This window comes from Scardinius erythrophthalmus (genome assembly GCF_964197995.2).
Source record: "Scardinius erythrophthalmus genome assembly, chromosome: 18".
NCBI classification, from domain to species: domain Eukaryota; kingdom Metazoa; phylum Chordata; class Actinopteri; order Cypriniformes; family Leuciscidae; genus Scardinius; species Scardinius erythrophthalmus.
Genome location: NC_138238.1, coordinates 16,324,382 through 16,347,796, shown reverse-complemented (window position 1 = coordinate 16,347,796; position 23,415 = coordinate 16,324,382). Strand labels below are relative to the sequence as shown.

At 37.7% G+C, this 23,415-nt stretch overlaps 1 protein-coding gene across 1 annotated transcript in view; it reads right to left on the bottom strand.

Annotated features, from left to right (window-relative positions):
• thrab (thyroid hormone receptor alpha b) overlaps positions 1–23,415 on the bottom strand; it is a 158,234-nt gene that overhangs the window by 79,561 nt on the left and 55,258 nt on the right. The window contains exon 2 of the mRNA XM_081393434.1: positions 9,225–9,299. The gene's annotated coding sequence lies outside the window, so the exon portion shown is untranslated. The remainder of the gene's footprint in view (positions 1–9,224; positions 9,300–23,415) is intronic.

The window sequence follows — 23,415 nt, the reverse complement described above, 5'->3', positions numbered from 1 at the left end:
AAGCGGAATATCTGGATATTTACAATGTGCATTTAAATGTGTCAATCTGGGAATATAAAAGGAAAAATGTAACAACATCATCATAGCTCAACAATAAAGATGACACAGGGATGGATTAAGAGTTTCGGCCAGTTGACAGATGTGTGGTGTTCAATAAATCTTACATTTGTTGACCTTATATACATGGTTTTATACCTTGCGTACTTAAAAATGTGCTTATCTGTGATGTACTGCAGTGCACATTATCAAAGTAACGTTGTTAGATGGCTGACATAGATTTGAGAGCAATGTGACTTCATCAGTAATGTTTTGCATCATATCTCCTCACTGTCCAACAAGCATGTTTATAATTTTATATCTTATATTTATATAAATCTACATTACAGCTATATTTCCAATTACAGACAAGCAAATGGGCCAATCCCGATACCTGTTGCCGATTGTTTTTTTCTTTCTCTTTTCTGCATTTTAATCATGATCCCAAAAAAACTGCTACACAAGCACGTAATAGAACATGAGTAGTTTTTTTTTTTTTTTTCAAGATTTAGAGCAAAAATATCATGGTCTGACTTGAGCTTTGTGAAATTATGCAACATAAAACATACCTGCACGTAACAGCAGATAGACTGAATGAAACTGTAAATTCACTCTCTGTCAGTAGGTGGCACTTATGGAATAACAGCAATATAGCCTTTTTTTTGTTTTTTGTTACAGCGGTACAGAAAGGTATGGAAGCTTGTTTCCGCCACTGAATAAAACATTTTAAAAGATAATTGCGACTTTTTATCTCACAATTGCGAGTTTACATCTCGCAATTCTGACTTTATTTCTCAGAATTGCGAGATATAAAGTCAGAATTGTGTGAAATAAAGTCAGAATTCTGAGATATAAAGTCAGAATTGCGAGATATAAAGTCAGAATTGCAAGATATAAAGTCGCAATTGCGTCTTATAAAGTCAGAATTCTGACTTTTTCGACTTTATATCACGCAATTCTGACTTTAGATCTCAGAATTCTGACTTTATATCACGCAATTCTGACTTTATAACACATAATTGCAAGTTTATATCTCGCAATTCTGACATCTTTTCTCAGAATTGTGAGATATAAAGTCCAATTCTAAGGGGAAAAAAAGACGGACTTTTTTTTTTTACCTTAGAATAGTTTATATCTCACAATTCTGACTTTATAACACGCAATTGCGACTTTATATCATGCAATTCTGACTTTATATCTCCCAATTGCGTGATATAAAGTCAGAATTCTGAGATATAAAGTCAGAATTGCGTGATATAAAGTCGCAATTGCGAGAAAAAAAGTCAGAATTCTGACCTTATAACACGCAATTGTGACTTTATTTCACGCAATTCTGACTTTATATCTCGCAATTCTGACTTTAAAACACGCAATTGCGACTTTATATCTCGCAATTCTGAGAAATAAAGTCAGAATTGCGAGATGTAAACTCGCAATTGTGAGATAAAAAGTCGCAATTATCTTTTATTTTTTTTATTTTGTGGCGGAAACAAGCTTCCATAGAAAGGAGCGCTGTGCTTATAAACACTACTTTAATAGGCAATATACGGAGGTAAGAGGAAAAGGAAATGCCATTGAAACATTTCTGAAAACAGTCAGTTCCCTTCAGAGATACATTCATATAAACCCCCGACCCCAATAAAGGGCTATAGACTAACATTTGAGAGCATTAGCACCGGTGCCACTAAGTTCTGGTGGGAACCAGCATCTGATCTGGAGGCTAAGAGGTGGGGGGACAGTAAAGCACTGCGTTTGAGTTGCGATGCAGATAAAATTAACTTATATTTTAACAACAACGACAACAACAACAAATGTATAGGGAGAAATGTTTTTTTGTTAGTTTTTTTTGGTCATCATTAAAAAAAAAAGATTAAATCCATGCTGAATGTTGGTGATATGTGAACTTAAAAGCCTTCTCTATCTTGTTTGTTCATGGCACAATGCTTCTCCTGGTTTCTACATCAGCGCAGATCTGATATCTATGGTTTATAAGAGAGAATTCTGCGCTGAATTTGAATGCTTCACTAGATCTCACTAGATCTTGCAACAATGTTATTAATACTGCGGTGAATTCAAACACCTTCTCTCTGGATCTCCGAGCACTGTGTGGTAACAGTGTTATGTGTTTTACAAGGTTTGCCATTTTATGTTTTTCATATGCAATACATATGTCTTTTACGGAGCAATAGAAATTAGCAGGTCTTACCAGTGCGACCGGCAAGAAAAAAGGTAGCAAAATGTGACCATTTGGTCACAGTCTGGAGACCTGCCATTGAATATTGAATATTTTTCTTTCAAAATGTTGAGTATAGCGAACAGTGAGCTTGCTGTGCCTGTATAGTATTTTCTCTGCTGGCACATCTGTTCTCTCCTCTTTCCGTCCATCTTCAGTGTGTCACGTCTCTGGTCTGTGTTAACGCCATGTTTACAGACTTCGTAATATTTGACATTTTAGGAAATTGTTGCAATGAAGTTTGTGCGGAACAGAGATAAAGCCTAAATAAAAAAAAATAAAAATAAACAGCCAGTCGTGTGTTTGGAGCAAAAATCAGCCGATTACGATTTATATCCAGTCGACCGTGCATCTTAAATGCATTGCTAAATCTATTTTATCTTTTTGTTTTTCTGCGGTAGGGCACCTGAAAATGAAAGAACTGAGCAAACGCTGACCTGTACAATTGAGCCCTGATTCCTGAAGAATTATATTGTTTTGCAGATATTGTTTTCATGATTCATACTTCGGAAATTCAAAATGACCATAGAAATCCTTACAAATACAGAGCACCTCAAGCTGTTAAAAGAGCAGGTTTTTTGAATTTGTGGAAAACATAGGCAGCAACAGTTTAATTAACAAGATTGAGCAGATGAACACAAAAAACAGACTGTCGTGAACCTCCCTGTCTGTGTGCGTCCCATGCTGTGAGCTCCCCAGGAAGTCTCCACATCCATGTCTAATCCACTTTTAAACTAAACAGAGAGGAAGTCCCTCTCTCTCTCTCTCTCTCTCTCTCACACACACACACACAGACACACACAAACCTACAGGCTATGGAAATTCAAACACACTGTACATCATAAATGCAAACTTATTTAAGGTTGGTTACGCACATATGAATCACATTGTACACGCTCACCCAAAGGGCAAAAACCACACTTTCAAGCAGGCAACTGCTTTCATGTATATGAAAAATAATGTATGTTCCCCTTGGAGGTGGACTAGTGACTTTCCTTTTCATAATGAAGCTTATTAGACACCTGGAGAGGGGCACAAGAGCTATTCACACTGAAACTACCCTGGGCGGTAACATTTGAGCCTTTTAAATTAACCATATGACATTTAAAATATGGATCTGGGGATTTATAATGACAAGGCCAGTTAAAATTTAGAGCAAGCAATTCATATCAGCACAACAACGTGGATAGCAAACCAGCGTGAAATCTCGGCTTTCCATGACACAAATAGCTCAGGGCTGACAGAGTTGCCATGATCATGAGCAAACAGGCAGACCTACATTTTAGAAATCTGGTTTTACATTTGAAAACAAACTTGTGTCACCCATGGAAAGCCACACTCAACATTCAGCGACCATATGGAGAGTACTTTCTCGATCTGGCAAGCTCTAATTTGATTGGCTGACTTCATGCAAGATCTATACGTTTTTTTCCACATGGAAACAAAATCATGTTTACAAGGAAGAGACTGATACAGCAAACATTGGTAACACTTTAGTTTAGGTCCAATTCTCACTATTAAAAAGTTGCTTATTTGCATGCATATTAGTAGGATATTGGCTGCTTATTAGTACTTATAAAGCACATATTAATGCCCTTATTCTGCATGGCCATATTCTACATCCCTTAATCCTACCCAACACCTAAACTGAACAACTACCTTACTAACTATTAATAAGCAGTAATTAGGAGTTTATTGGGGCAAAAGTTGTAGCTAATAGTAAATTAATAGTGAGAATTGGACCCAAATCTATAGTGTGAACATAATTATTTTATTTCAAATAACAAAAATGTTAAATTGTAGTTAACTATAATAACCATTAGGAGATCAAATCTTTGAAAGTTGAAAGTTGAAAGTATGAGGTGCATGAGCACTGCAGAGCTGTACATAGGATTACATCTGTCAAAATAATCTACTTATTACTTTTGGACAGGCATAAATCGTATTATATTTTCTACTATTTTCTCCAGTGTTTTCCGTTCAGATACTCTCACCCCTAAACATCACTTAAAACTAAACAAATTGTGGGTGGTCATTTTTTATGTTACTCAGATGATCACTTCTTGTCTAAGTGAGCTTTTTTTTTTTTGTTTTTTTCAGAATAAGTTGCAACAAGGATATATACCTTTTGTTGTTTAGTCAAAGATCCGGCTACGTGAGACTAGACTGTCCTAAAACTCTCAAATAAACATTTGTTAATGCTACAATGTAGGAGGGAAGTGTCAAGCAACGGGACACTTACTTTCCCCCTTGCTCTATTTACCTAATGTCCCAAATTAACAGGCTGTAGGAAAACCTGAGCAGCTTTGCAGTGAAGGAAAGCAAAAGAAACCGAGGTATGGGGGTGAGATTCAGTCTGTGTGTTCTGTACAGACGGTCTATGGATCATTTTTTTCTTCCAGGAAACCATTCATTGATGCAGGTGTGGCATATTGCAGAGGTTAGAAAAATCAATGATGTGTGTAGAAGGTCTGCGCACACAAATCTGTGTCAAAAGCCAGAAACACTCTTGCACGTGTATGCTCTTGCACTCTTGCACTGCTGCTTACTTTCGAGAAACGAGGGCCCCAGGACAGTACGTACTGTACTTTTCTTTCTGAACGCCTTGTATTTTTTACATTTTACCAACTGTATCGGGGGATGGTACAAAAGTTTGGCCTGCCACTATAAGGGCTCTTGAACAAGCCAGTGATTCTTTACTAAATTATGCAATTAATTATAATTTGATAATCTGATATCTGGTCAAAATTCAGTTAACACATCTGATTATTTTGGTAGAATTGACAATTATTTTCATACTTCTTAATTATTATTTAATTTTTTTATTACTAAGCTCAAGACAAAAAAACTCATTTGGTGGATTATATGGACACATACACATGGAATACATACATACATACATACATACATACATACATACATACATACATACATACATACATACATACATACATGGAATACATACATACATACATACACACATGGAATACATACATACATACATACACACATGGAATACACACATACACACATACACACATACACACATACACACATACATACATACATACATACATACATACATACATACATACATACATACATATATATATAAGGCTTTGGTGGACACACAGAACTTACTGATTTACTGACTCCGCTTTGTTTTCACTGTGTCCAAACTAGGCAATTTGTGAGATCTATATCCAATCTTAAGACCACTCTCATTTTGAAAGGAGGCAACTCAAGGAAAGAGACGGGGAGTCACGGAAAAGCAATATCCCACACAGATCTCACTGCTTACTTCACTTCCCCTCAGCGTGCTTGAAGTTCATCAGGCCTCGGTGGCGTCGCAGCAGGTGCAATTTATGAGGTGTTAAGAACGTTAGACTGTAACTGAAAAAATATATATATACAGTAAACTCTAGCTCCCCCAATTCCCCTCTAACCCCAAAGCGTGAAGCCCTATAACACAGGTACAGGGCCTCTTACTCATTGAGAGTCCGCCAAAGAAAATGCATATCACATTTGGCTCTGGTTTCTTTTCTGCAACACCAATTTCAGAATTTCAAACAAAATAGAAAGAGAACACCACCACAGCTGTTCAGAAACATGTGTCATGTTTTGGATACTGATGCCCCAAACAGACTTTTCTAACTAGTTTAACCAGCAAGTTCCCTTTTCAACCAGTGTCACCACTTCTGGGAAAGAGTTAGGGTTAGCCCACTTGCTAGACTATTAATACCAAAACAGCATAAACCAACAAGGTAAATCATTCTGGCCTAAGCTAGTGTTTTATGTACTGGAAACTTCACGGCTACCCATTAATTTTGCATCTGTATGTTACCCTGCTTTTCTAAATGTGTGCCTTGTTTTCGACAGTGATTTTTCAATTTAACCAAAACAGTGCACTTGGATTGTTTGGTTTTACCCTAAAAACTGGGGCATGTAGCATGAACCAGTGTATGTGAGCAGTCAACAAACCCCTTAGTGTAGACTGGATTGTTAGTAGCCTGTAAAATCAAACTTAGTATATATGATTTATATGCTGTATGCCTAACTTGCATACACACAAGTAAATACATATGCACTACGAATCATAAGTTTGGGGTCAGTAATATTCTGTATGTTTTTGAAAGACATCTCTTATGTTCACCAAGGCTGCATTTATTTGATCAAAACTGGAGTAAAATTGTACTAGTGTAATATAAAATATAAATATAAATATAAATATATATATATATATATATATATATATATATATATATATATATATATATATATATATATATATATATATATATACATATATTACAATTTAAAATAACTATTTTATAGAGATGCATTAGGCTATATCAGGCTATATCATGGTTATAGCGTTATTGCCATAGACTGTATGGTTATAGCTGTTATGGATCACGATTACTCTTTGGCGAGTATTGAAGTGCCAACAAAACGAAAGTGTCCATATTCGGATACACGCAGACTGTGTGACAAACGGAGGAAGAAAACCCGGATAAATATCGGCCAGGCGTTTTCGAGATGGAGAGAGCTGCGCCACAATCTTGGACTTGACAGAGACTCTGCTCTCGCGAGTGTATTGATAGACAGGTAAGCAAATAATTTTTTTTTTTTATTGTACAAGTAACGTAATAGTTACAGTAAATATGATTTTAATAGATATGAATTAATGACAAATAGCTGTAAGTTGTAACGGGATAATATAACATTACATTTCATGTTCCTTGCAGTTCATTAATTATGATGACATAAAATAATACGATCAGACATACAGGTAATACAAAAACGAATAAATTACCTCATCCGTGATCATGATTCATTAATTCCATTTAGATACATCGCTAGATGGTGAAAACGCATTAAAAACGACATCTCCCATCGTCACCTCCTTCATTGCGTCATCAAGCTTCGCCTTTGTTATTGTTGGAAACTGCGCCCTCTTGTGGTAAAAAATTGTTACATATTGGAGCTTTAATGTTATCGTTATCAGCTCGATAAGAAAATTTAGCAGATATATTAAAGCAGATAAATAATGGATTATTTGCTTCAGCTGAGACCCTTCAGAAGCATATGATGGTTTTGAATTGTTTGAAATATGATTGGAATCACTTTAGAAAAAAGAAAATTCCATGTTCAACGTGCTGCGCAAGTCTGTCATATAGGCTACATTAAATTATAATGAGAACATTATAATTGTGTGTTTGGGACATGGCTTTTAATGGTGAGGATTTTTTTTTTTTTTTTGTAATAAGGCTCTCAAAAATTATTTAAAAATTTAGATTTAGGTTTATCAGCCAATATACCGATTATCAGCTTTCAAATATAAAGAATTATCGGTTATCAGTATCAGACAAAATGTCCATATCGGTGCATCCCTAAGATTTTAAAATGTAATGGCAAAGCTGATTGTAATGGCAGCCATTACTGCTTTGTTCAGTTTCATATACTTCAGAAATCATTCTAACATGCTGATTTGATGCTCAAGAAACATTCATTATTATTATCAATGTTGAAAATAGTTGTGCTGCTTAACAATTTTGTGGAAACTGATATATTTTGTTACGGTGCTCTCTCCAACATCTGTGGAACAGCAAACAGCTGGTATTATCTAGTCAACTTTTTCTTTTTTTCTAAAGCCCTGGGACTAGTGCCAGGATTACACTGCAATTATACTTCATCTACAGCAGCTGCCTGTGGGACAGTAGAGAGACAGCAAGAAAGAGGAGTTCTGTTTTCATTTGTGACATAGCTAAGCTTCAGTAGAGGACGATCTAGCTGCAAACAGGTGTAGAAAACACCTCCTATTCTAAATTATACCGTAGCTATTTTTCAACATGAGAACCCATTACAGGACATCTGTCATACTGGGATAACCTGCTGAAAAATGCATATCACATACTCTACATGAATACAAATCAAAGTTGGCAAGTGCGCTCAAAGGGTGTTGAATTCAATTTGGAGGTATTATAAACTCTTGTTGCTGGGAAGGGGCACATTTTTCAGCCAGATGTACAGTAGGCTGGAATTCAGAGAATGTGCGTCTCCTATTTCCTTCTTAAGAATGGCTAGACTAGATGCCATTTTTTACCAAGGCATTTTGAACACCAAGCCTCCACTCCCACAACTGTCATAAAAAAAATGATCACAAGAATACATTTTTCCCGAAGCCATCGCATTGACCCTATTTGGTAGCCAAGCTGAGCCAAGGAAGTCTCACAGAAGTAGACTATATGTTACTCAGGGACACAATCTGCATGAAACATTTTGTGTCATTCTGAATCAGAACCACATTTCGAGATTAATGTGTGATTTATGTTCATAATGGCACAGATTTTCATCAGCCATTACCCATTGATCCCTCAGAAATCATTTTATTATAAGGAATTAGTGATAATTGTCTTTTTTTATAATTATCACAATTGGAATGGTTGTGCTGCTTAATTTTTTCTTGATGAATATTTTGTAGTTTTTGTAGACTTTGCACTATTTTGATGAATAGAAAAGTTAAAAAGGCTTATCTGATTTTTTTTACATTATAAATGTCTTTACTGTCACGCATGTACAACTTAATGTATCCTTGCTGAATTAAGGTATTACTTTCCTTCAAAAAAATCTCCTTTTTGACTGACCCCAAACTTTTGAAAGGTAGTGTACATTCAAAATATTAAGACATAAAAAAACGTTCAGATAATAAAATATAACCTATTTATAATATTGTGCATGTATTTAACAATATACATGAGAACAATATAACTTTCATATGAGTTTTAGCAAAGTAACAGATATGAAGGTACATGGAATGAATTTTGTTTTATCAAAAACAACAAAACCCAAAGCAATCAATAGTGGCCAATAGCAACTCATGTCTCTTTTTGATGGAGCATGTCACATAGTGCATATTCAGCTACTGAACAAGAGGGAAGGCCACAGAACCTACCAGTGTCCTGTTGTGCTTTGTTTCTGGTTAATAATTTCCCCAAGCCTGGGACCACTGGAACTGCAGGCTGTCGTCCTGCAAGAAATCAAAAGAGGTTTGTTGAGAGGGGTTCAAATGCAGTATATGGAAACCAAACAGGAAAGGCCACACAGCAGAAAGCCTAACAAAGAAAAGCAACCGCCCTAGGCTTCTCCTCTTCTTCCCCACTACTTCGTCTTGATGGAAAGCTAATCTCCCTCATCCCTATACCATCCCCACAGCGAATAGGCTGTTTACAGGAAAAACACAGAAAACTGTTAGCCAAGCACTGCTGCACCCATTTCTAAAAATGGGTTGGTACATCTTCTTCTACTGTCATCTTGTTGAATTCCAGTGGCTGCAACAGGTATTAACATGTACATTCCTGAAATGTCTCAAATCAGCGGAGCATTGTCATCACAAAATTATAAGGCAAGGGTAAGAACTTGAAGTTAAAAAATTGCTCTCAAAAACACACATTCCTTTTTTTTTTTCTTTTTTTTTGTGACTAGCACTGCTAGGCGGCAGGTCTAAACCTCTGGGGTTAATCTTGTTATCTAATCTGATTTCAACAAGACCGTTTTGAAGGGAGGGGGTGATGTCGTAATGTTTCAATTTAAAAGAGGATGGATGAACTCGGATGTCACGCGGACTAAAGACAAAAAGGGAAAATCTGGGCTTGGGGAGTATGTAAATAGCATTGGAGGCGCAGGACTTGAAGACAGGTTTTTGACATGCCAAATTTGTGCCTGATTAGCTCAGGTCAGAGATCAGACCATCTGTTTGCTCAAAGGAGTTACTGCAAACTCCCACACTTGAAGAGCAAGTGCAGTATGACTGAAAACACTTTACAACTAATACAGTAATATTTTTACTTTACTAAAAACATACTTTAAAAGCAGCTTTGCAGATAGCAGAAGTAGGCTACTGAAAAGCTCCAGGCATAGTTATTACAAACTTGCACTTATTAGACAGCACTTAGCTAAATAAATAAATAAACAAACAAACAAACAAACAAACAAACAAACACATGCACACATACATATATACATACACACAAATATGTATTTTTAGATGTTACAATAATCAGCTATTTTTTAGCAGTTTCTTTACAATTCTTCACATTCTTCATGCAAGTTCTTCACATTCTTTGTACCTGTTATTATTATTATTATTTAAAATAAATAAATAATAACGGGGTTTGATCTATTTAAATAGAATATATAATCTAAATGTACATAAACACTTTACTTAAGTAAGTGCATATTAATAGTAATAAATATACTTTTGAACAGAACATTAAATAAGCAATAAAAGTTTAAGCTAAATAGCATTTATAATATAGTAAATATATTTAATAAATTTTTATTATTGTAGCATTATGATTTCTAGCTAACTAACAGATATGGACACCGAATTACGTCCTTTAGGTAATGTAATGAACTGAACTTGCATAACATTATTTGAAAGCCTAGAATAAAACTGAAACCAGTCAAAAATTAAGTGTTTGTCCAAAATAAAAATTAGTTTCCGCCGAAAGTGGCCCATTGTAACTTATGACTCAATTTATATAATTATAAGCATTGCCTATAAAACATAAATGTAAATAAATAATATAAATTACATATTAATAGTAATAAATATAATAACTCTGAAATATACAAATTATTACAACATAGTGTACATTTCCATTTTTTAGGTTTATATGACATCATGGCCAATCCACTGCATTGCCCAGTCCCAATAAGTCATACAATTATTAAAATGTATCTATATTAAGAGAAGAGAAGTGAGAGAAGTGTGGTACTTTGTCTATTCAGCAGTGTAGTCTAGATGCCAGATTCAGAGAAAGTTTAGCTTCCTTTGGGAAGAATAGGAGGGAAAACGTAGGGGCTCTTTCTTTAAAAAGCTTCGTCTCAAATTGCCAATAGAGACCTTGTTTTAATTACAGCCCTGGCATGGATGCTCACTAGATATAGATAACAGATCTAAAGCCACCAAGTTGAAAGCCAACAGTATGAGCTCTCTGATCGCTGAAATAAATCCTCATGCTGTCTCCATCAGGGAGTAGGGTGTATTTATCTGACATCCAAATTCATCCTATCCTGCCATGTCCAGGTACGAGATATGAGACAGTCCACTGTGCCTTCATGTTTGTTTGTTTTTTGTAGTTTTATGTGGGCAGTTCACATTGAAGGAAGGAAGGAAGGAAGGAAGGAAGGAAGGAAGGAAGGAAGGAAGGAAGGAAGGAAGGAAGGAAGGAAGGAAGGAAGGAAGGAAGGAAGGAAGGAAGGAAGGAAGGAAGGAAGGAAGGAAGGAAGGAAGGAAGGAAGGAAGGAAGGAAGGAAGGAAGGAAGGAAGGAAGGAAGGAAGGAAGGAAGGAAGGAAGGAAGGAAGGAAGGATTATGGAAAATTCAGTCAATGGCTGGGAAAAAGTGAATTGAGAGACTACATGGAGAATATTGAAATTTTCTAAATTCATGTCATGCTACTGAATGATTTAAGTGAACTGCTAAAAAAAAACTAGAAGGCAATTAAAAATTAACTTGGGACAAAGTGGCTAAGAGAAATTGCAAAAATGTAAATATAATGGAAAATATAGTTTGTGAAATTTCATAATGTCTATGTCTGCTGTAAATGTGCATGTTTAAAGATTTCTCATACTGTGTTTAATTACATAGGCAGGCTGTTCTATTTTGGGCCTGTTGTTCTCTACATGTCCTGCCTTGCTTTCTGCCTGTACATGTTTTCTTCAGAACTTACAAGAATCCAAAAGTCTGATTTCTTTCATTTTGGGGACAATGAACAGCTATAAATATCAACAACACATAAAGCAAAGCAATGTTACAGATTTGCATGAAGCAGTTCTAAATTTGAATCACACACATAAAACAAAAGCAGCACAACTACAACGAGTAGACACTATCTGATGTTCTCTGCAGTTGATTATATGAACCATACTAACCTCACACACAACGAATGTGCTGAGCTTCATAATGAATGTGCACAGCAACATCAAACGTTTCCTAAATCCTGGCTGCAGATCCTCTACCACACTCAGCAGCTTTCACATAAACACACTGAGACAAGCAGCAAACATTCCCAACTGGCAGCCAATCAGAGGCTTGTGTTTGAATGAAGCCTGCTTTTACAGTGAGGAGTTGTAAAGTGCTCTATATAAAACACAGTCTGTCTGTCCCTCTCCAAGTGATTTAGTTGCTTTTTATTTTGATTTGCGCTTGTGATTACATGCCGCTACACCTCCACGTGTAACAAGCCTTGCGCACACGCCCCTATGAACTTTATCACACATATGCCACATAAAAAAAAAAAAAACATGAAAGCACACATGGTGTAATTATTTGTGTAATTATTTACATCTAATCAGAGGCAGGTTCTGGGACACCAAATCTCTTTCCCAGAAAGCTTAAAGTGGTCAAAGAAGATAAAATGATGTGACTTTTAATATGACTTTTGGTCATTGTACTAAAAGCATCCTTTAAGTTTAAGTTTTAGAACTCAAAATTTCTTGTTAGTCCAAAAACTGCTTTTATTGAAACCAAGTTGTCTCAGTACGACAGTGTGTGACAAAAGACTGCCTCTGCAGAAGTCCGTTAGAATAAAATCAATGTTTACAATTTATTATGTCAGGTAAATGTAGCAGGTCAATTTCATAATCAGTTCAAAGATGATAGATACAAAACATCAAATGATCTGGAATAAAGAGAGAAGATTCAATACCCTCACATTATTAAATACATGACGCAAAGTTTGCTTACACTTCGCATCACAGGCTGATCTGGGTTACAGAATCGTCCTGATCCTCTAGTTACATTTCATTATATAGACAGAAACTTCTTTCACATGGAAACATCTGTTAACAATGGGAATTTACATTCAGAGTTGACACCTTTTGGGAGTAGGAGACCATTTGCCTAGAGACCCACCCTCCTCTGTGTGCCAGTTATCTATAAACTCTTAAAAACCTCATTACCTTTTGTTTTACGTCTTTGGGTATTAGACATTTGTACCAGTCACACTGAGACATTTCAAATGATACCAAACGTGTTATACTGTATGATAATCATTAAACCATAAAGATTCTTGGGTGAATTTTGGTGATCTCAGCATGAGAGATGGGGGAAGAGGGGAAGAAATGTAGATTAGGATTGCTTAGGTGAGACTTGCGTCTCGAATGATGGTCCTAGTTTCACAAGAGAGAGTTCAAATGTTAATTTCCAGAAAGGTCCCTGTCCTCTCAGGGAGTGGTCGTTCCTCAACCAGTTCTTCCAGTTTCTCCAGCTTACAGTGGCGCTGAGCCAAAGACGGACGCGCTCAGCACTTGTCATATATCACAACTATTCAGTGTTTTTAACCACATAATGTTTATTTTAGGTTTCAGACATTTAAATAAATATAATTTATAGCAAAACAATACATTTATAGTTTGTAAAATACACAATGGTGTCTATGGAAGCAGCAATAACAATCCATTCAAATATATTTGCCGATGTTTTATTTATATCAGATACACAGTGTAAGTAACTATAAAGTTTACTCTATTCTTTTCCCAGTTCACCGGCAACTTACTTTCATGTATTTCGGGAGAAACTGATGAATTCACGTGCTGTAATAAATCCAACAGACAGGAATCTCTGAATTGCGGCCCAAACAAACATGGCGGCGCCCATTTCACGTTACAGATCGAGATCATTTATAAAAGGTTTTTAAACGACAAAAACTCACTTATTTGAGAATCGGAATAGAAAATAGTTGATGACATGGTGAGCAATTTGTTAATATTTAGAAATAAAAGCGTTACATCTGTCATACATCGCTATTTTGGCTGTGGTGATTGAGCATGACGCGTCACCATGGAAACATGGGGGGGGGGATTGTGATGTCTTTCAGCCATCGCGATGGACGATGGCATTGTCTATCGGCCCAACTTTAATTCATAAACACAAGTCCATCTATCGATTTGATTAAGTGTACAGCCCTAATTTCAATTCATTCATCCAAATGTTGCCAAATTCTGTGACATTCCCCGTTATACAGTACATTACATTTTTATGATTGGATTCTGCAATTCCGTCTGCGTTTTCTGCATGGCGGAAATGAAAGGGCCCTACAGACGGAAGACCATTGGACGTCGTCTCTTCTCTCATGAACCACAAGTCTGTGGGAACAAGAGTTCAAGCATGAGTTTAACCTTTAGAACATAGTGTTCAGTCATCTGTCAGTGAGCTGTGAGAACGAAGGCATGTGAGAAATGATGACATGAAGAGTAGGGAAAACCAAACCCTGAGATGGGGGGGGGGCTTTGAAAGCTTGTTTTGGTCCTACAAGTGACTGTTTGAAGCTCTCATGTTCATTTCATCATAAGAAACAAAAAATCACATACAAAATAAGACAGAACAAAGCAAAGAGTGTTAGTCTGTTCTCTAATGAGCTGATCTTGTGCATGTATTGCACAAGTATTGTTTGATTAATAATGCGCTTTGAGGATCATCCCAGAGTTTTGATCTAAACTGTGTGGGCTGCTTCTCTGCGGGAGACGCGTCAGAACCCGATCCAACTGGAACGTAACGAATGTGCTACCTCCAGTGAGAGGTGTAAGATAAAGAGCGAAAAAGCAAAAGCAAGAGAGATAGAGGGCAACAAGCTTCTCTTGTTCTGGTTCAGGACCTTGTACTTTCCTCTTTGGGACGATCCCAAACTCTCACAGCCAGGGGCCTTAAGCTCTTCAGATCATTCAAACACAAACAAGGACGCTCCTCAGGGACACCAGCACACGGCACACATCCTTTAGACGGCTCTTTTAAATATCTGTGGTTTGTTTGGTCTGGAGGATGGATGCGAGAGTGCATGATGGGAGTGAAAGAAGGGCCTGAGCATGTTGGCAAAAGAGAAGCTGTAAGGGAGCTGTACTTTTATGAGGTCATTTCGAATAGAATTTATCATACTGCGTATGCGTTCATAGCATTACACTGAGGACAGTTTAATGATTAATACTGCTAGTATAAGAGGTTGTTATCTGGAGGGTTTACAGCGGTCTGAAGTCATGGCATTACCAGGGGAAAGGGAAGGACACGTATGGGTCCATCTCCCCTGCTGTATTTTGCCCTGTGATATTTCCATCCGCCCACTCCCCTCTCCGCCTATGGTACATTCCACATCATAATGACCTTCCACCCTGACACCAGCAGCCACTAAGCCCTCCATGCTGCCTCTGTCTAAAGGACAAATATACACACATGCAAATAAACACGCAAATAACACCTTTGTAATCCCCTACACAAACAGTCACAAATGCAGGGGCAAAAGTAATGCGCCATCTCTAGAAAGCGATGTGCATGTGTAGATATACACACACTAGGATTGTTGTGATACCAACATGTAGTTGATCATGAAAATTAACAATTATAAAGTAAAATATGAATACAGTTAAAATCCAAAAATATTTCATACTAACAAATTATGCAATATTTAAAAACGCAACAAAAACTTTTAATATCAACATAAATATTAACAAATTAAATAATTGAAATATAAATATAACAAATGACAGCAATTAATAAGTTAGTTAAATAAAGTTAAAAAATGCTATCAATACGCCAGCAAAACAGTTATTAAAGGGGTCATATAATGTCATTTTTGTACAAGCTAATTTGATTCTTTAGGGTCTAAATTAAAAGTCTGTAATATACTTTAATTAAAAATTCTCATTAGTATTGTAAGAAAACACAAATTTTACCTGGTCAAAAACAGCTCTGTTTTCAGCATGCCGTTTGAGTGCATGTGTCTTTAAATGATAATGAGCTTTGCTCACCCCGCCCCTCTGTTCTGTGCGTACACCGTTTGTAACACAATTGAACACAATAACCATAACGCGTTGTTTATTATAAACATGGGATTATGAATTAGACCCCGAGTGTAAAAATAGCCGCATTCATCGTGAAGCATGCAGCAAGCGATTTGCAAAGATTAATATAAAGATTAATATAAAGATTAATAAAACGTTACACTCACTTCAGTTCTTCTGGAGGTGCAGCAGGAACACGAATAGTTGGTACAGATCCTTTTTTCAGGAGCAGCTTCTTAGCAAAACCAGCTTTATACTGACCCTCGTTTATAAAGCAGTCTGGTGAAATGATTTGCGCAAACATGAAAGCATTGATGTTGATCGCTCAGCTGTACGGATTTAGGAACATCAAAATGACTGCTGTGTTCGTTATTACCATTACACCGAAGAACACCACAATCGCTTAGACGCCATTCTACACAGTGCTCCAGCTATCAGGAATGAACGCACCGGTTGGCGGGGACTATGATTGACAGCTCGCTCGCTCACGAGGGCGGGTCTGTGTTGAAACGCTGCTGTCAATCAACCATCGTGGGAGGGGCGTCGATTTTGTGACGTCACAAAATCGAACAGCTTGATTCAGGAGAGGGGGAAACATATAAGAAGATAAAAAAAAACACTGGATGGATTTTTATCATTTTATGATGGTTGTGTACAGGCACTGCCAACACACATTTCAGTACAATCAACTTGTAAAAGTGCATGTACCATTATATGACCCCTAATATATAAACAATCTAAATAAATAAACATTTACATATTACTATATCAACTAATTAAATTAAACAATATATAGTTTAATACCACAGCAAAAATGCTAAATATTAATATAAATACTGTATTAATTATTTAAATTATTCAAAAATTAATATTAACAAATATAAAAAAATTATAAAAAATATACGTGTGTGTGTGTGCGCGCGAGTGTTAATTTTTCACTGAATGTCTATTAGATACAATGCATTCGACCAAATCAACAAAAATATTGACCAAATTAAAGTGCATTTGACATCCCTAATGCACAAACATGAAATAACAAATGAATCATGAGCTATTTATCCCATAGAAGCTCAAGTTTAGTCATTGTAAAGTCCCTTTGTGTGGCTTGCATATGCAATTTCATGTGTGTATAAAAACTCGGTCATGGTGTCATTACAAGGGCATGGCTCAGGCCCAAGTCAAAGAGCTGATTCAGCCGAGGAACAAATGCATAATGAGCAGCAATCAAAGAGGAGGCAAGAGAATGGGCAGAGTATGAGCAAAATAGCATAACAGACAGAGATAGTGTGCATGTTTGTGTGAAGGAAGAGACAAGGCCATGTTGAGTAGCAAGCCACAGCTGGGCAGCTCTAGGCCGCGCGTAGGTTAGCTCAGGGTTAGGGGCTAGGCGGGGGGGAGGACAATGCAGCCAGGCTTGTCAAAAGTCTAATTTATGGCCGGTCGTCCAGCGAGCAGCAATGTGGCTTACAGTTCTCTCGCACGGGGGATGGGAGAGAGACTGAGACGGACATGCCGTTTATGTGTAAATGTGGCGATTGTGCTCATAACTGAGAGAAGAGAGAGTGAGAGACTGAGAGGAAGAGAGAATTTGGGGGTTGTGTGGTTGGACCAGTTTTGAGTGTCTCTGCAGTGCTGGCACGAGATAAAACTACTTGTATGTAACTATAGCTAGAAATTGAAAAAAAAAATAATAATTTAAATACACAAAGGCAAAGCAGTGAAGAGCATAAATAAAATATTACTCACTGTTTGGAAGTACCCTTCCCCCAGCCCTTCATCAAGGTCATTACTAAAGAGTTATTGACAGGAAAACTGACTGGCTGATTGGAATAGTAAATCCTTGTTTAGCTTTTCCAAATGAATGTACAAGAAACAGACAAAGCTGCTAATTAATCCAGTTACAATGTCTGCTTTAAATACACCTTTGTGTGTAGAGACGAAGTGTGCTTAAATCTGAGCTGTGGTCAAAAATAAGACTAGTCTTGCTGCGATAGTTGGTGTCCAGTCACACACCTATTACATCACTTGCCCACTGAGACACCCAAATCGAGTTAGAGAACAGTCACTACAATTAAAAACTTGTTAGTGACTGAAAGAACAAGATTGTGAGTTCAAGTGTCTGAAATGGCTCATGACCATAGGTGATTGGTAAACTGACTACTTTTCATTACAATATGCTAATTTTTAAGCTCCACTGAAATCAACTACAAGTTTTTGTGGCACATGGGGTTGTTGCCAATACACATGCTCAGGTTTCATGTCAGTTTGGATGCTGTGGGACGCTGCAGCAGATTCTAGGAAATGAGGCAGCTCAACATTTGTAACGACATTGGGACTGTACCAAATCTTAGTGAGCTGTCTCGTTGCCTAGTGCCTATAAGAGCATCTGTCCTCTACACCGGCATCGTAACTGAAACAGAGCCTCATAAGTGTCCAATTTGGAAAGTTCTCATAGTCTCAACTCAAATAGCACTTTGCACTACTTACACAGAACTTATCATTCTGCAATTGCCTTCCTTGGGAAGGATACATACAATGCAATCTCACAATTTTATGCAAACAAGTCTCTTTGAAGGCGGCAGAATTAAAGTAGCAAACTTTTGGAACAACCTTTGCTTTGGGAGTGCACCTATGATGATGTCTCCAGAGGTTTTGGATCAGACCCTTATTGTCTGAGCTCTTTCTCCTAAAGGGCCACTTTCCTGCAGAGTTTAGCACAAAGACACCAGCCTGGAAGTCTCTAGCATCCTCAAGACCTTTAGCTGGTTCATGTGTGTTTAATTAGGGTTGGAGCTAAACTCGGTTTCTGGAGTAGGATTAGACATCCCGGTCTTATGCCCGGTACACATTATCTGATTTTGGGCTGTCCCCGATGAAAGATGACCAATCTTGACGATTTCTGTGGTTGTGGCTCCTAAACGGTGGTCCTACGTCATACAGTGAGAAAGGTTCAAAGATGGCCTTTGTCACAGTCTTGCGACCAAAGATAGCCTGCAGTTATTATCTGACTGTGTCAGAAATGTAGCATGATCATCTCAGTTTGTTTGTGCTAAGACCTACATCTATTGACTAGCCAATAAAAATGAAACATAAAATGGCGTATTGATCAACATGACATGGCACGAAAACTACTTGCAAAAATTGGCATGCCAAGTTGGCCTCTTTTCCCTAGCCATGACAGCATCCACATTCTCCTCTTTCGCTTCCTCAACTTTTTTCAGCGCACATAAAAACCACAAAGTGCGATTCATCTTGCTCTACCACATGCTGATGACGTTTTATTCTTCTATGATTCAATAGGTGTCATTATCTTACAGTCTACATACATGTTATGGGTGACACGGTACATGGAAAAACATCTGAACCATTCGGTTCGCTTGTCTCGGTTCAGAGCGTGTGTGCGTCGCATGGTTCGACGCATGCGCAATGTAGCCTCATGCCCGTATGTGACCTCAGACAGTGTGTTTCCTTTTCGCGCGAAAAAAGAGGTGTGTGGATATACATATAGACAGCAAAAGTGGGGTATGGAGTGCTGCAGGTCACGTCACATGTAGAAATGGCAAGTGGGAGAGATAAGGCACTGTTTTCTTTTCATGGCCGGAGTTGGAGGATGCGCCAGCGTCGTATAAGTCCGGTGTGTGGGAACATTTTGGATTTCATGTTACCTATGATGACAACGAAAATAAAACAATAGATAGATCTGCGACTGTTTTGCAAGTATTGTGTAAAATGCATTCAATATGCTAATGGAAACACTTCTAATATGAAGTGTTGAGATCTGAGAGGTGATAATCTGAGAGGAGATCACGTCAATGTGTTGGTAGACAGCGTAAGCAGTAGGGATGGGCATTCGATTAAATGTTCTTAGTCGATCGTCGGGAGAATTAACGATCGACTATCGATTAATCATTAATATTTTTATATTGAAATTAAAAATGCAATGAAAATACAAAAATACAGTTTGTTTGTCCTCGATGAGATCTTTATTACAAGAAGATCAACTTGTGGCAGTGAAACTGCACGTTCGGTAACGTTAGACTTGAAGATGCCCTGCGGTGCTCTAAAACAGCGGAACAGCGAGCCGGCGTTCTTAAACAGAGACCCATGGCCACTTCATCCGTTTTCTGTGATCGGATAACTATCCGATCGTGAAAAGACCAAATGTAAATGCCCTCCGAAACGCATTCGAGGCGGATTTAAACCCGATCGCTCAAACCACTTCAGGAGGAGATCTGAGACGCATTCCAGACGAAACTGGACAAGAGTAAATGCATCTGGTTGTTGAAACTACATATGTAAATTTGACATCCCAAAAATGCTAAGAAATAAACATGTGAGAGCGTTTTATAGGCCTAGGCAATATGTCATGTTATAGCCAGATATGACGGCGTTACTGGAACACGCATCACCACAGATGAGCATCTATTCAAGCCAACGTGCAAACTATCGCAAATCAAAGTGAAAGTCATTCATCAACACACAATCATCTTCATTAAAAGTAAAGAACCGAAATGATCTTACCAGGGCTGTTGCCGCAATATTGTTGCAGTCTTTGATTTAGAAATATTCGCTGATGATCAATAAAATGCAGCTCATATCAGTTGCTTTCGGACGTGCAACAATTTAAATATGTAGCGCGGGAATTCAAGATCGGATTTATATCCGTTTTGCAAAAACACATTTATATGACCGGGTGTAAATGGAATCGTTTTGATAAATCAGATAGCTATCCGATCTGAGAAAACGCATGAAGTTCCCATAGAACTTCTGCACCAGTCCACTGATTTCTGTTGAGAAAGATAAGCATGTTGACATGATCTGGGATCAGATGCGACCGCAACCTGGTGACAGCCAGTCAGCCGCTGAAAACACCCGCTCTGAGGGGACTGACGTTGCCGGGATGCACAGCACAGGTACCTCCGCGCTAAAATCAATTCCATTGCTTCAAGACTCACACTACGCAACGCAACCTGCATTCGATTAATCGATAACAAATAAACGTGATCGACGAAATTCTTAACGATCGATTATCGATCGTCGATTAATTATGCCCATCCCTAGTAAGCAGGAGAGAGCCAGTTAGGAAACAACTTCTACTGTCCACAGCATTTAAGCGACCTCTCAGTGATAAGTCGGACAGGGCAATAGCCATAACTAAAGCATTGGGGATGATTATAGCAAAAGATATGCAACCGTACAGCGTGATTGGGTGTGAAGGATTTGGTCAGCTGATGAAAGTACTCGTACCTCGCTGTCCAAGGTACATCTGTGCCAAGTGAACGTGTTTTCTCAACGACAGGGGACATAGGCACTGCAAGTACAGTAGGTCTCGGATATTCTTGCAGAAGAATATGAAAATGAAGTGAACAGAGGATTGTTGTTTTTAAACAGTGCAGTGTGTTTGATTTTTATGCAACATTTTATATTGATAGCCAGCATTTTTGTTTTTAATATTTAAATATATACAGTGGCACTTTAAGTTTAGATAAGAACTCCAGTCATATGTTTCCAAATACTGCACAATACTGCACTGAAGAAAAATGTAACCTCACTCTCAGGGAATAGAAGCATTGTTGATACTGTTTTTGTGTTGAGCTGGTTGAACTTATGCTTCACTATATGATTATGGTCTTTGCTATTGTTATAGCCTCATTATAGGCAATTATGTTTAACGTATTTTGACTTATTTAAAAGACAGAGCTTTAGGAGATCCACTCTTTTTTGTTTAAAAAGATACAATTTTTGTAAGTGCCACACTGAAGTTGGCAGTTTGATAAACGCTTTGTGTGCTAAAAAGGCACATAAGTTCCTGTAGAGATAGCAATACACATTCTCCTTTTTTTGCAAAATAAATGAAAAGCATGTCATCAATGTTTTCTCTCTTGCTGTATCAAAATCTCACTTAGCTTTCCTCAAAGATGGTCCCAATAATGTGCTTAAAGTCAAGTCAAATTCAGTTTGTGCATGATTACATGATTTAACATATTGTGGATAATTAAGCTATATATCATATGCTGAAGTAAATTTCTGGAGTGTTAAAGATTAAAAGAAAAAATAAAGACAAGAACCGTACAGAACCGAAAACCGTGACCCTAAAACCGTGATTCGAATCGAACCGTGGGTTTTGTGAACCGTGCCACCCCTAATACATGTCGTACCCAAGTTTGTTAGATTCATGTCGTACAGTGTGATTTGTAATGATCTTATAGGATTGCCAAAATCGCACAGCTGTAGCAGACATTACTTGGTCAAAAGAAAGGAACTCAGGGACAGAAAGTTTTGATGACTGACAGCTGCATTATCTACTCAGGTTGCCATGCTATTTTTTTAATGAGGCTAGTCACTACCAGGGGACGCTTTAAGTCTGTCCTCCCTGTCCAAACATTTTAACCTATGTCAACAGGGACGCCTACAGTCCCTCAAGCGACCAGTCTTCCTCACACCCCTCACTCAAGCCGCTGCGTCAAGCCCAATCATCTTCCTACCACAGTGATGAGGACAAGCAATGCTGCAAACAACCCAACTCACATCAGAGAACGTGACAACACCAGCGATTTCCTCAGTAGATGTCCCTGGCCCTGTATCATCTTCTTGATAGCTGTTCCAGCCTGCCTTGTGTCGAAAGAAAAGGAAAAAAACACTCACATCCATCGCTGTCACCCTGAATGCATTAGCTCTGCTTCACTATGCCAACCTATTAGATGGTACGCTTTCATGACTCGCCTCTGGGAAGCATCACAGCACCCAATAAAAATCCATGCTCATTCACACATCCATACCAACTAACAAGGTCAATCAAAGTCATGTGACCATCACCATATGAACTGGAACTTCAAAATCCGCTAACCAGTACACACATAAGGCAGAAAAGGAAAAGATGATCGACAAAGGAAGGAAGGTGAGTTAGGACAGATAAACCAAACTCTATAGAGGGATTACTTTGACGGGCCAAGGCAGTCGATGAAAGGGGCCAGCAGAGTGAGCACAAAAAATGGAGAAGATAAGCCTAGTAAAGAATTAACAGTGCCAATTCCAGTTTCTTGGAGGCATGTTACTGACATGATTCTGCCTCTGCCACATTACAGATGACTTTTTTGTTTCTTTGTTTCTTTTTTTTTAACATTGGTTTAACTTCATACAGGATTCAAGTTGATAAGTAGTGGTATTAGAAAACTAAAAGCCACAAAAGACAATGCAAACATTGATTTCATAGTCAATCCTTAGGGTTCAAGAAAACAAACGAACACTCTTTTGCACATGTGCACTAGTTTTGACTAGTTGGGAGTTCAATAGAACCCCCCTTGGATC